This window comes from Calonectris borealis, chromosome 1 (genome assembly GCF_964195595.1).
Source record: "Calonectris borealis chromosome 1, bCalBor7.hap1.2, whole genome shotgun sequence".
NCBI classification, from domain to species: Eukaryota; Metazoa; Chordata; class Aves; order Procellariiformes; family Procellariidae; genus Calonectris; species Calonectris borealis.
Window position 1 is genome coordinate 95,875,655 of NC_134312.1, and position 13,920 is coordinate 95,889,574.

A 13,920-nucleotide genomic window follows, 5' to 3' on the forward strand; every position below is an offset into this window, starting at 1 on the left:
ACTGCTCACTCTGCAGGACCATGCTAGACCTAGCATAAAGTAAAGGTCCTGGAATGGTTCTACAGCGGACACTGCCCTCCAAACCCACTGCTTGGCCTGTGGATCTACATCTGCTGAGCTGCAGTACTCACTAATGCAAATGTAAGTTAAATCTCTCAAACCCTGTAGGATGCCTGCTCTAAAGGCGCTCTCATTCTGCTTTACTAGTATTTCTGTAATGTTTTTTAGTGAGCCTGGGTTACATGTGTATATTTCTTTGTGAGCACTAAGATGAACACCAGATTTTGATTGATTTGCAGAGGGTCTTCAAGCATTTGTTGCTCACTGTGGCTGGACTATGTTGATGGTCACTTTTTTCGTGCCTTTTATTCAGATGCATTTAGCTACAAGTCCTTACCATATGGAGGAAGGGTTAGTGCACACTAGCTCTTCATGACATGGTTTGGGACATCCAAGTTGTGTGGTATGGTTTAAATGTTGTTCTCCCTCTTTGTCTTCCCATTTCCAGCTGGATAACAGAAATATTCTGAACAAGCAAATAATTGCCACTAGAAAAAGCTGTTTAGGATTCTACTAAAACTTGTAAGATTTGGGGTTTTCAGACACTGCCTGGGATGTCTGGCACAAATGTAAATGTGAATAATAAATCACTGAGTTGCAGTCAACGAATTCTTGTTAATAAGCAGTCTTGGTTTGTTTTTGTAATAAAACTTAGCTTTACAGATAGAATTTTGCTAAAATGTAGGCAATAGGGGGGTAAACACTTTCAAAATAAATTTTAGTGCAGGATGCTGCTAGGTACTGGGAAGTCTTAAAACCCCTTCTATTACCTCTCTCTTTCGAATCACTTTTAAATCTTTAAAAGAGAAATACCTCCAAATAACAGGGCTGCAGAATAAAGCAAGAGACTAGTTATTCTTCTGTTATTATTTGGAAGAAAAGGGGGGGTTATTTTTTTTATCCCTGTCTGATACTGCATATCATTAATTTCTGCTGGAAGAAGAAACCAGCAGGTGTCCAGCTCACACCCATCTTTTGCTTTAAATTCATTTGGTCTCTCTTCAATTTCATTTCACTACTTTATTTCCTTTCTTCCTGCTCTTTCCACTAGGTTCTTTACTACCATCAGTGGGAGTGAGCAAGACACCCAGAGAATTATGGAATTTGGAGGAAATATCTGTAAAACTCAGGGTGTAGCAGAGCAGCATCAGTGTCTTGCCTGATGGCAGTTGAGGAGATGGTAGGATGCACAGGACTGGCAGCAGCAAAGTACCTTGTGCAAAGGATCCCTTGGGAACTGGTATCTGGGAATGAGACTTGCATGCAAAGTCTCCCTTTTCACACTCTCCTGTCCCAGCACAAAGATCATGCTAAGCCTTATCCTTGTGACTAATGTACTCCAATTTTCTAATAATACTGGGGTTAGAATAACCTGTATACACAAAGATGTAAACTTCTGCCAGTGTCAGTTTTTCAAATTCTTTCACACAAACTGTCTTGGGCTGTTAAGTATTTTAAACCTTTACCCTCTGCCTTGATTCTATACTCAGTGAATATGCACCTACAGTGTGTGGCAATTCACTGGAGAATTTATACAAACATGGTGGCTATTGATGCATGAAATGGGAGGTTAAGCAGCACACTGCCTGATAAAACAGGATAGCAGGTGGCAGCCCTTAGCTCTTGGGGTGAGTGAGGCTCTCTTTCCAGGGGGATGAAAGCTTTGGGAACAAGAATATAGAAAAACTTGGTCACTGGCAAGGATATTAATCCTTCTTGGAAAACTACTCTGGGTAAAGGTCAGGGAAAAACTTATTTTGTTTACTGATTATGTATGAAACCCCTAAAAAACATGTCCAGATATCCTAAGTCTAAATCTACCTTGTGCAAGGATCTAATGCCTGGGGGGAAAAGTAAGGAGGGCAGAAATAAAAACAAAAAAACCCCAACCCTGGACTAAACCACTGGAGAGACCTTCTTTACTTGGAACTCGATTGATATAATTAAGTTTTGTATCATTCATTGCTTTACACCTGTGCTGACCTGCCTTCCTGAATCACGGTCTAGTTAAGAGACTTTGGTTTTTATCTAGCCCTAAGCCAGTGGGCCCAGTGGTAAAGTTGAGAATTATTAACAAATGCAGCCTACTTTCAGTTCCGTATCTTTAAAATTAAATTAAACCCAACTCCCAACCTTGAAATGGACTGATTTTTTTTTTCTTAGGCTTTGCGTGTGTCTCAATACCATGTTTTAAAAATAGTTTGTCACCATATTCAGCAACTGCAGCTGAGCCTGGGGCTGGAAGTAAATTTACCAATGTGCAGGGATCCATAATGCTGGCTGCTGAGGCTGGAGAGCAGTGCAGCACTTGTTTCTTGGCAAGAAATCATGTAAGTAATCAGCAGGGTCCCAGAAGGTCATCCTCCTTCAAGTGTTGCCTAAAAGGTTTTTTGCTCTTTTCCTTTCCTCTGTTTGAATTGATCCTGTCCAACAGGGTCTGGCTTTGTACATAAATCCTTGCTAAGCTTTCAGTCTACGCTCTGGCTGTGCTAAGTTGCCTCATACTTCTTGGTGTACAAAACTCCGGAGATATTCCTGGTTGGACAGTGCTGATATTTATTAGAGCCATGCCCTGAAAACAGACTGCTACAATGCTGTACCAATCACCCTGTCTGTAACCCCTGGTTCAGGCTCCTGTCTTGCCATGCTGTATTGCTCCAGGACGGGAGCTGGAGTGGCTTGGCAGCACAGAGGACATGGATGAAACTTCTATCTCTAAATTAGTTGGTCCTGGCTGAGAAATCCCACTCCATTCCCAGTGTCAAGCAACATAAAGAGCTAGCCCCAGAAAAGATGGGCTGCTGTGAGCTTGTGCTAGTTAAACCCTTCTCTTCTATGCTTTGAAGTGTTTTTAAAAGTAGGTGAAACTCTTTTCTACGTCCACAAACTGAAGTGTCCTCCCCAAAATTAACCTATTTGGCAAGTTCCTGGACCTTGATATGATGCTATTATGGCAAAGAACATCTAGGGAACTGGTTCAACTTTAAGTTTTCTGTTTCTCAAATCTGTACAATTTGGTATGTAACAAGTTGTTCTGTAACCAACAAAACTTGGGAATCCTTTTTGCTTTCCTTCCTCTGTCCTATTAAGAAATCTTGTGTGTGGGTTTGCCAATGTCTAATGGAGACTCTGGCCTTCCTTTACCAAGATCAGGGCTAAGGTGTCTCTTTTCTACCCACTGATGAGTTTCCTAATGCAAGTAATAAACTAACAACTCTCAGACCTCTATTCCTTTGTCAATTTTACTGAAATACAGATGGCTGTTTTGAATTTGATCAAAAGTGAATTCATAGACAGTATGGTTAGGTGTGCTTGTCAGGTAAGCAAAAAATCTTTACCTTAAGAATCTTTAATATTTTATCTTAGATTAATAAATGTACTAAGCTTCCACCTTCAGTTGACTGAAGAACTTTACGGCATGTGAAGGAGGAGGAACTGCCCATATTCTGAAGGACATCTTTTTAGTTGATTGGGCTTTTAAGAAAAGTGAAAGCTCTCTAAGGTCATGTGTAGCGTTGGAACCAGAAAGCTTTGATGGGCAACAGGTAGGCATGTGAAACTCAGTATACCACATCATTCTACAACTTGTGTTCCCAGGCTTGGGATAATGAAGTGATGTGTATGTGTTTAGGTTAATGCAAACATTTTTTTCATACTTCAAGGAGCAGTATTTCAAATAACGTCCTGTAACTTAAAGCATTGTGTCCCCTCTGGGCATGCTGGTTTCTAAGTCTGAAACCAGCCAGACACAGCTAGGTGCAGCACTGTATGGTCAAAATTGCTTTTGACTTTGGTCAGAGTAGGCTTTCATAGGATAAATGAGTGTTTGACCTGGTAACACTGGACCAAGACTACTTCTGTTTGGGAAGTGACATTGCAACTTTCATATCCACTCAGATTAGACAGGCACTTTTATTCCAAGGTCACATCACAAAGGCATATATAGAATAAACTATGTGTTGTTCAACTTATCTATGTCAGGAGGACAGAAAAGGGAGCTGACCCTGCTAGAACTTGATCCAGTTGTGCTTTCATGTCCAGGTACTGCTGTTCTGGCAATGAGACCCCTGTGCTCCTGGGGATAACGGGTGTCATCGTGATTCTTGTCTAACTGGCCCCAAATGCTTTTTTGAAGAGGTGTAATGGTTTGATAGACCTGCATCAGGATGTGAACTGTGGAGTGACAGCGTTTTGCCTTGCTTGAATCCCTGATTTTTCTGAATACTTCAGCTGCTTCCTCTGCATAAATGGAAACAGGAGATGTTAATGTATATGGTGGTTGCAAAAATTAATTGCTGTATATGTAAAGACGAAAAGAGCCACGTGAGTGCTGAGCAGTGTGTGAAGGAAGCTGGGAAAACCTAGAAAGAGGATGCTAGGTTTAAAAAAAAAAAAAAACCAAAACCCTGAGGATAAACAGTATATACTGCTACATCTTTCATGGTTAGAGCAAGACATTACAAAAACTAACACAAAAAAGTATATAAATATTATGGTAGTTCTTAAACACTCAGAAGTCACATGTAAACTGCTTCTAGCATTCAGAAACTTGGCTTCATAAACAATAGCTGTAATTGCAGGTCTTACGTGGAACTGACTCCAAAACTAGTAAGAAACCCACCAAAATATTCAAATGTCACCTATGGCAAGAACCATGTGCAACAGTTTAGTAATGCAGAGGCATTTTGTATGCCAGTGCTTTTTATTTGGAAATAGCTGTCTTGAGGAAGCATGGGCATAGTAAGTTGAGAGTACTTCTGGTTTTTTTGGACTGCTGTTAGTGGATTTATTGTTTTTGGTGTGCATTCTTCATATCTGTATGAATGAAAGCTGAAATTCTTGTCCAGGTCCAGAATGGTGTCCTTCTGTTGCATTAACAAATGGCAGCCTGATGAAGTGATAAATAATTTATGAATTCAGGATATTGATTTTTCTTCAGTGCTTATAGGAAATTATACGCTTGTGGCTTCAAGAAATAATTGGTCCAATTTAATCGCATAAAAGTTATGGTCCTTTTTAATTCTTTTCAAATGGAACTTTAATGACCCCTGGGTGTGTTACAGAACAGCAGAAGAGAGGGTGTCTGCATGGACTGAAGAAATAGGAGAGCCAGAAATGGCAGGTTTTACAGGCCTAACAAAAACTGACCACTATGGCATAGCTTTGAATGAAGGCTAATGGACATTTGTCTGATCACAAATTTTCCACAGGGAAATATTGCAAATTCTAATAAAAACACTTAGTAGTACAATGCAAATTAGAAGTTCAGATTGGCTGGCATATTAGGAAAAAATGTTCCATTTGTAAAACTTCACTGAATAGAAGGTGGGTTTTGTTCTAATGCAAAGTAATTTTCTTTTTAGTGTACTGGTCTTCTATGTAAGCTCTGCATCTGGGAGGAGGCATAAGAACTGAAGTAGGGGAAGAAGAAATTTCAATAACTTCACCAAAAATAAGTTTGAATTTGTTCTTTTAGGGACGGAAAAACATCCTACTACTTGGTCAGGATATTCCATGATGTTTCTGACTGATTCTAATTGAAATATAAGTACCTTGTGAAACATACCTCCCTGAATATTCAAGTTTGAAAGAACTACATTGACCAGCTTCCCAGGAACATAAAAATAAATTGTAAGGCTCTTCTGCACTCTTTGCTCAAAAAAAAAAAAAATCAAGAGTACTCATCTGCAAGCAGGTTTTAGTGAAATCACATGGTACTCTGGCTTTTTACCATTCCAAGTTTTTTAGAAAGCCATCAGGAAACTGACTTTATAAAACAGATATTCTAGAATGAGGTTTCAAACCACTCTGGAGAGCAACGGTTAAATTCCATCTTTAAACTGTAAGTGTAAATTACTCCAAAATGTAAAGGGATGAGTGTTGTTTGATCTGGTTTAAATTTACAATCCTTTCTGAATAAAAATGGGGAAAATCAAACTATTATTTCTATCTGCAAAAGAGTATCACTTGAATTGGATGTGAAGCTTATGTAGTCTAATCCATTCTGCCCTTCCATAGCAAGAACAAAACAAATAGGCACTATTTAAAAATGGAAAAGCTGCCAACAATTTCAGCAGTAATAATGAGACGGTATACATAATAACTCATACTGGTGATCCCTGTAATGCTAACTGTAGGCTTAATGTGGCATGTTAAATGGTAAACTGATGCCTGGTGTTAGCTGGAGGCTGAGTTGCAGAGCATCTCAAAACATTTTCCAGGGGAACAAACTAGATCCAGGAACTGTGACACAGGCAAACAAGCAAAATGTGTTTATGTAGTATCTTCTGCTCACCAGCCTGGGCACTAAAACAATACTATCAAGGTTTCAATCCAAAGAGCTGCCTGCCAGGGGGGTTAGTTGTATGTGCACAGCTACACTACGTTAGGGGCATAGCCTGTTAAGGGGATATACTGGATGTGGGCATTTTGTGCCCATATGCCATAGAGAATGTCCAGGTCTTCTGAGAAATGTGTGGGACTTCTGGTGTCCTTTGAATAGCTTACTTCTATGTCAGGTTTGTGGTAAATCTGGCCTTAAATAAGCATGGAGATGGCATGCAGATATCGCGAGACCAGCTTTCATAGTTGGTGGTTCATTTTAGATGCTTAAAGGGAAGGGGTTTTTCTTCTTCCTGGGACTCTGGAGTTGTCCTAATCTGTTGCTGGCCAACACAGAGAAGCTGTGAAATAAGTTTTGGTTATTCTGTTCAAAGCATGACACTTGCTACTGCTGTACCAGGAACTTACTGTGGTGGTTATGCTAGATATAATGTCCTGTTTCTAGATGTGATTCCGGAATCTGCAGGTTTCTAGTTCAAAACATTGTTAATGGCTGGACAAGAATGGTCCTCTTGACTGTTTTATTCAAAACTCACAGTAGCTATTATTAAAAATGCTGTAAATATAGAATGTACATATATGTTACACTTCAACATACATTTTATGACTACCAAATGTTTACTTTATGATTGGGAAAATAACAATTTTATTAAATATAACATTATGGGTCTTTATACTGTTTTGATGCACAGATATATGCAAATAACTTGCATTAGCATTTTTATGAGTGAGATTTCAATGGCAACCTTATTAATAAATCCCTGGGTAGTGCTCAGGCTGATAACATTAGTTCCCTGTACCCTTTTATTTGAGCAGCTAATGAATTTTTTTTCCCTAGTTGTCAATTTTGAATTGATGAGAGATTAGGAACAAACAGGACATGGCTGCAGAATGCCTAAAGCTATACTTTGTTCTTAAATTGCCAGTTCAGATCCATTTTGGGCTGGGTAGTGAGCAGTGACCAAAGATCACTTTGTCAGATGCCTTACTGGCCTATGTGAGATAAGACCTTAATGTGTCCTGCAGCGCAGGCCCTCGGGAAGGGGCAGAGGTGGAGGGAAGCCAGTGAGCGTGCTCTGTTCTACTTTTTGCCTAAACATCTTGTTTCTTCTGGAAGACGGTCTTGCTTTCATACACAGGCAGGGTTCATGATGGCAGGGCCTGTGGCAGCATGTGATAAGTAATACAGGCTGGAGCACAGTGTGTGTGTGAAGTTGAGATAGTTATAATTTGGCAATTTATTGCCAGTAAAAAGGAAAAGAAATTATTTGCTTGGGCACAGAGGTAGGACCATCTTTGTAATCCTGAATAACACTGGGTCTGAGGAAGACATAGCTTTCCTCTGTAGACAACATGCTGAGGCATGGATCTTGGGACTGCAGCTCAAAGCACAGCCAGCGCAGGTTGTGCTGGGGGATGGCTGAGAGCACCGAGCTGGGGCTGCATTCAGTGCAGCGCACTGCTTGCTGCCAATGCCAGTAATGTGCCATGGATGGCAGGGGAGCAGGAGAGGTCAGGGAAGGTGGTGCAGCATGGGCCGATGCTGGGTGACTTGTGGCAGGGAGGCAACAGGCAACTGAAGAGAAGATCCCAGACAGAGCACAAGCACCTGAACCTTGTTCATTCTTCAGTCTCCTGCTGTCTCTGCCCCTGGTTGTTTAAATACAAATAATAGAATTGTTTAGGTTGGAAAAGACCCTTAAGATCATCAAGTTCAACTGTAAATCTAACACTGCCAAATCCACCACTAAATCATGTCCCTAAGCGCCTCATCTACACGTCTTTTAAATACTTCCAGGGATGGGGACCCAACCACTTCCCTGGGCAGCCTGTTCCAATGCTTGACCACTCTTTCGGTGAAGAAATTTTTCCTAATGTCAAATCTAAACCTCCCCTGGTGCAACTTGAGTCTGTTTCCTCTCGTCCTATCGCTAGTTACTTTGGAGAAGAAACGAACACCCACCTTGCTACAACCTCCTTCCAGGTAGTTGTAGAGCGCGATGAGGTCTCCCCTCAGCCTCCTCTTCTCCAGACTAAACAACCCCAGTTCCCTCAGCTGCTCCTCATGAGACTTGTGCTCTAAACCCTTCACCAGCTTCGTTGCCCTTCTCTGGACACGCTCCAGTCCCTCAATGTCCTTCTTGCAGTGAGGGGCCCAAAACTGAACACAGTATTTGAGGTGCGGCCTCACCAGTGCTGAGTACAGGGGCACGATCACCTCCCTGCTCCTGCTGGCCACACTATTTCTGATACAGGCCAGGATGCCCTTGGCCTTCTTGGCCACCTGGGCACACTGCTGGCTCATGTTCAGCCGGCTGTCAACCAGCACCCTCTGGTCCTTTTCCTCTGGGCAGCTTTCCAGCCACTCTTCCCCAAGCCTGTAGCACTGCCTGGGGTTGTTGTGACCCAAGTGCAGGACCCGGCACTTGGCCTTGTTGAACCTCATACAGTTGGCCTTGGCCCATCGATCCAGCCTGTCCAGGTCCCTCTGCAGAGCCTTCCTACCCTCCAGCAGATCAACACTCCTGCCCAGCTTGGTGTCATCTGCAACTGAGGGAGCACTCGATCCCCTCATCCAGATCATTGATAAAGATATTAATCAGAACTGGCCCCAAAACTGAGCCCTGGGGAACACTGCTCGTGACCAGCCGCCAACTGGATTTAACTCCATTCACCATAACTATTTGGGCCCAGCGAGCCAGTTTTTTACCCGGCGAAGAGTGCACCTGTCCAAGCCATGAGCCGCCAGTTTCTCCAGCAGAATGCTGTGGGAGACAATGTCAAAGGCTTTACTGAAGTCCGGGTAGACCACATCCACTGCCTTTCCCTCATCCACTAAGCGGTCACCTTGTCATAGAAGGAGATCAGATTAGTCAAACAGGACCTGCCTTACATAAACCCATGCTGACTGGGCCTGATCCCCTGGTTGTCCTGTATGTGCTGCATGACGGCACTCAAGATGATCTGCTCCATAACCTTCCCCAGCACCGAGGTAAGACTGACAGGCCTGTAGTTTCCTGGATCCTCCTTCCAGCCCTCCTTGTAGATGGCTGTGACATTTGCTAACTTCCAGTCAACTGGGACCTCCCTGGTTAGCCAGGACTGCTGATAAAGGATTGAAAGTGGCTTGGTGAGCACTTCTGCCAGCTCCCTCGGTATCCTTGGGTGGATCCCATCTGGCCCCATAGACTTGTGTGTGTCTAAGTGGTGTGGCAGGTCACTAACCATTTCCCCTTGGATTATGGGGGCTTCATTCTGCTCCCCATCCCTGTCTTCCAGCTCAGGGGGCTGGGTACCTGGAGAACGACTGGTTTGACTATTAAAGACTGAGACAAAGAAGGCATTAAGTACCTCAGCCTTTTCCTCTTCCTTTGTCTCTATGTTTCCCCCCCGCATCCAATATAGGATGGAGATTCTCCTTAGGCCTCCTTTTGTTGCTAATGTGTTGAGAGAGACATTTTTTTATTGTCTTTTACGGCAGTAGCCAGATGTTAATTTTCTCCCTGCGTAACCTCACGACATCCTTGTAGTCCTCTGAGTTGCCTGCCCCTTCTTCCAAAGGTCATAAACTCTCCTTTTTTTCCTGAGTTCCAGCCAAAACTCTCTGTTCAGCCAGGCTGGTCATCTTCCCCACTGGCTCGTCTTTTGGCACAGGGGGACAGCCTGCTCCGTGCCTTTAAGATTTCCTTCTTGAAGAATGTCCAACCTTCCTGGACTCCTTTGCCCTTCAGGACTGCCTCCCAAGGGACTGTGTCAACCAGTCTCCTAAACAGGCCGAAGTCTGCCCTCTGGAAGTCCAAGGTACCAGTTCTGCTGATCCCCCTCCTTACTTTTCTGAGAATCGAAACCCCTATCATTTCATGATCGCTATGTCCAAGACGGCCTCCAACTCTCACATCACCCACAAGTCCTTCTCTGTTTGCAAACAAGAGGTCCAGCCTTCCCTAGTTGGCTCACTCACCAGCTGTGTCAGGAAGTTATCTCCCACACACTGCAGGAGCCTCCTAGACTGTTCTGTTTCCTCTCTGCTGTATTTTATTTCCAGCAGACATCTGGTAAGTTGAAGTCCCCCAGGAGAACAAGGGCTAGTGATTGTGAGACTTCTCCCAGAAGTAGAATATTTCATCTACCTCTTCATCCTGGTTGGGTGGTCTGTAACAGACTCCCACCATGATATCTGCCTTGTTGGCCTTCCCCCTGATTCTTACCCATAAACATCAACCCTCTCATCACCATTATTAAGCTCTAGACAATCAAAACACTCCCTGTACTGCTTCAGAGTCTTTGAAAATATTCTATATAATGGTAAAGTTATGAGGGGAATATTATAGCAGAACTTCTAAATGTGCTGTAAAAGTCTGAAGTTGTTGAGATGTCTAGCTGAGGCCCTGAATTAGCAAAACCCTCAGAGCTGAGATTCTATTTAATAGAGCGCTTGTGAACACAGTTCACTAACATCAATGGTGCTGAAAAATGCTTGCAACTACTTTGCGTGTACATCCTCTAAATTCCATAATGTTACAGATATCCACTATATAGCCTGGTAATAGTTTCTCATTCTAGGTTGGTTTGTTTCTTGGCTTGAGGGTATGGATCCCACACACTGGAGAGAAACTAGACTTTACTGTTCAATTAGAAAATTTTGTTTTCTTGGAGACAGCATTGATCTCCCAGACTGTTATGTTTTCTGTCGCTGTCTAATCACAGAAAATCTGTTGCTTGTACAGCAGAGCCTGCATGAGACTCTTCTAAAAAGGTAGGATGCTATTTCTGTGTGTGGAAGAGGGTTTCAGAAGAACAGGGGTTGGCATTTGGCATGTGACTGGTTAAACTTTGAGGAAAAAAGACAAGTCTGCATAGCTTAGCTAGGAGGCAGTGGAAAGAAATAGACAAAGGGCATAGAGTTTTTTCATCTTAGCATCGCATAATTGGATCAGATTTGATTACAAAACAATGGTGGACAGCTGTGAATTAAGAGGCAGTATATTACTGCTTTGAGCTACTTCTGTGATATTCTGCACAGAAAGGCCAGCAAGATGATTAATCCTCACCCCTGCTCTCTGTGGAGTAACTGACTAAAAAAATAATTAGCCAACTGTTTCTTACCAAAAAACAGACTGAGAATCTGTGCGCCAGACACACAAACGAAGGTCTGCTATTCCCGTACCTGCCACTTATGCTCTGTCTATCAGTCCGGAGACTACCCAGGCTCCATACACAGGCCCATGCTGCGGCTTGTTTGGGAGTACTTTTCCTTTCTGCCCTTTCACTTTTCAGCTTTGTCTTAAGATTCCAGATGTGGCCTTGCTGTTGAATGTTTGAATGAGTTTAACCTAACTCAGGGTGACGTTTCCCAGAAAATATAGCTGGTTATAAAGATCTCAGAACATATGTGCTTCCTGGCAGTTGGCTGGTTGCTACTTCACGGAGATCAAATAGAAAAGGGGAAGGAGAAATGACCATTTGGAGTCTCCCCCTTTCCCACTTCCCCCATGCTCCTTCCGCTGCTTGTTTGAGAGCCCCAGCCAGCCTGCAGGAAAGCTTCCTAGGCTGATGAAACAAGACCCTCAGGAGTGAAGGAGATGGCATATGCTTTGTGGGAGTCTTTGGCAGAGGTTAGCCCTTGGACAGCAAAGCTAGTCATCTACTGTTCGACTACTGCTGCATATGTACTGTAACCTGGGGCCCCTTATAATTTGTGTTTTATAAAACTGAATGCTGGTCTTCTGTAGGGACAAAGAGAAAGATGTCCAAGGTGGATAAAAGGTGATGGTGTAAACAAGAGGTTCAATTAGACAAGGAGCAGCAGCAGCTGAAGTATCAAGGGATGGTGCTCAGGTATGGTGATGACTGTATATGCTGTAGCAAAAGCCAATGACAGTTGCAGTTACTGGGAGAAAGGTGCAGAAATGAAAGAGCGAATGCTCCTCTGTACAGATGGAGAGGTGTCTGAGTGAGCATGGACTAATGGTGCTGAGGAGGATGGCAGGACTGGGAGGCAGAGGGCTGGGACAGCTGAAGAGGAATGGGATGTAAATGATTTGATCAGTTGGCTCCTAGGGATGAAGGATTTTATGACAAAGCTGGGAAAAATGAGGTTTGGGGACTTTGGTGGCTCTTTGAGGGAAGTGCTGGTAGCAGATAGACTAACAGCAATAAAGCGGAACTGATGGTGTGAATGAGGCAAACGAAGTATGGGGGGGGGGTGGGGCATTGACCACAAGGATGAGTATGGACTAGAAAAAACAGGGTGCTGTCATCCCAGTGATCCTGAGTCAGTCTCTCTCATCCCAAACTGTGATTATAGATATTCCTTGGTCTTTTCCTCTATAATGAGCTCTGCCAAGAAAACCAAGCACTTTAAAAGCTTGATTTTTATTACAGTCTAAGCCAGGAAAATTAACATTTTAAAACAGAAACCTTTGACTATGTAAGACAAAATAGGAATAAAAAAGGATTGTGAATTAACTCTTCCCTGTGTCGCTGTATCCTTCCAGGGAAGGTATTTGCTTCCAGGCTCAATTTCATTCAACTCTACTGCTGGGTGAATTTCAGCAGACGCTGGTTAACCCTGTCGAGTCCCTGCTTCGTCAGAGGCCGGGCTATGGGTCTGCTCTTAGTCTTGCTCTTGCTGCAGGCTGTGCTGAGTTTTGCTCAGGCCATGCGGTAACTCGGGCAAGAAGGGACCCTGGCAGGTGTCTCGCCCAAACTCCCTGGCCAGAGCAGTGTCAGCTGTGAGGGCAGGCCTGGAGCCTGCTCAGGGCTTGGAAAACCTCCAGGGATAGAGCCTGCAAGACCTTACTCTGCAGCCTGCTCTGTTCCCCCCCTGCCCTCACCGGGAAAAGGTTTTGTGCCCCTGTCCCAGCCTGGAGGCTCTGCTCGTCCCATCCCCTGTCGGGGATGTCTCTGCGGGACTTTGCAAGGAAGCGTAGCCGGCGCCCCGGGGAGCACACCCCCACGTCCCAAGCAAGCGGCCCTCGCCCCGCGGGGAGCTGGTGCGGGTGCCGGCAGGGCAGCAGCGAGCAGCCCCGCCTGCGGCGCGGGAGCCGAGCGGCGTGCTTCCGCCGCGGGTGATGGGCCACTTCCCGGAAAACAGATTCCAGGCGGGCCGGTTAGCTCAGTTGGTTAGAGCGTGGTGCTAATAACGCCAAGGTCGCGGGTTCGATCCCCGTACGGGCCACAGCTTTTGCCCGCCCCGAGTCGGGGAGCTGCGGGCGGGCGGGCTGGGCTGGAGGGCGGCGGCGCGGAAGCCGGCCCCGGGAGGTCCCGAGGAGCCGTCGGGGCGGGAGTGCTGGCTCCCCCGCGGGAGCCCTGTGCGGCGTGGTGGCGGGGGAGCAGCGGGGAAGGTTTGTTTTCCGCTTCGGTTCCCGTGAGGCGGAGCAGGGGATGGGGCGCGGTGCGTGCCTGAGGAAGAGCCCGGCCAGCAGGACGGGGGGACGGTGCTGGAGGCGAGGGAAGGGCTGCGTGAGGGGCCCGTGCCGAAGGACAAGGAGGTGGTAAAGAGTGCCCTCGGGGCGA

General features: G+C 44.7%; 1 non-coding gene across 1 annotated transcript; it reads left to right on the forward strand.

The window, feature by feature from the left end:
• The first annotated feature begins 13,508 nt into the window (after positions 1-13,508).
• Positions 13,509-13,582, forward strand: TRNAI-AAU (transfer RNA isoleucine (anticodon AAU)). The gene has a single exon. It is a non-coding gene; the product is annotated as a tRNA-Ile (tRNA).
• Positions 13,583-13,920: the final 338 nt, after the last annotated feature.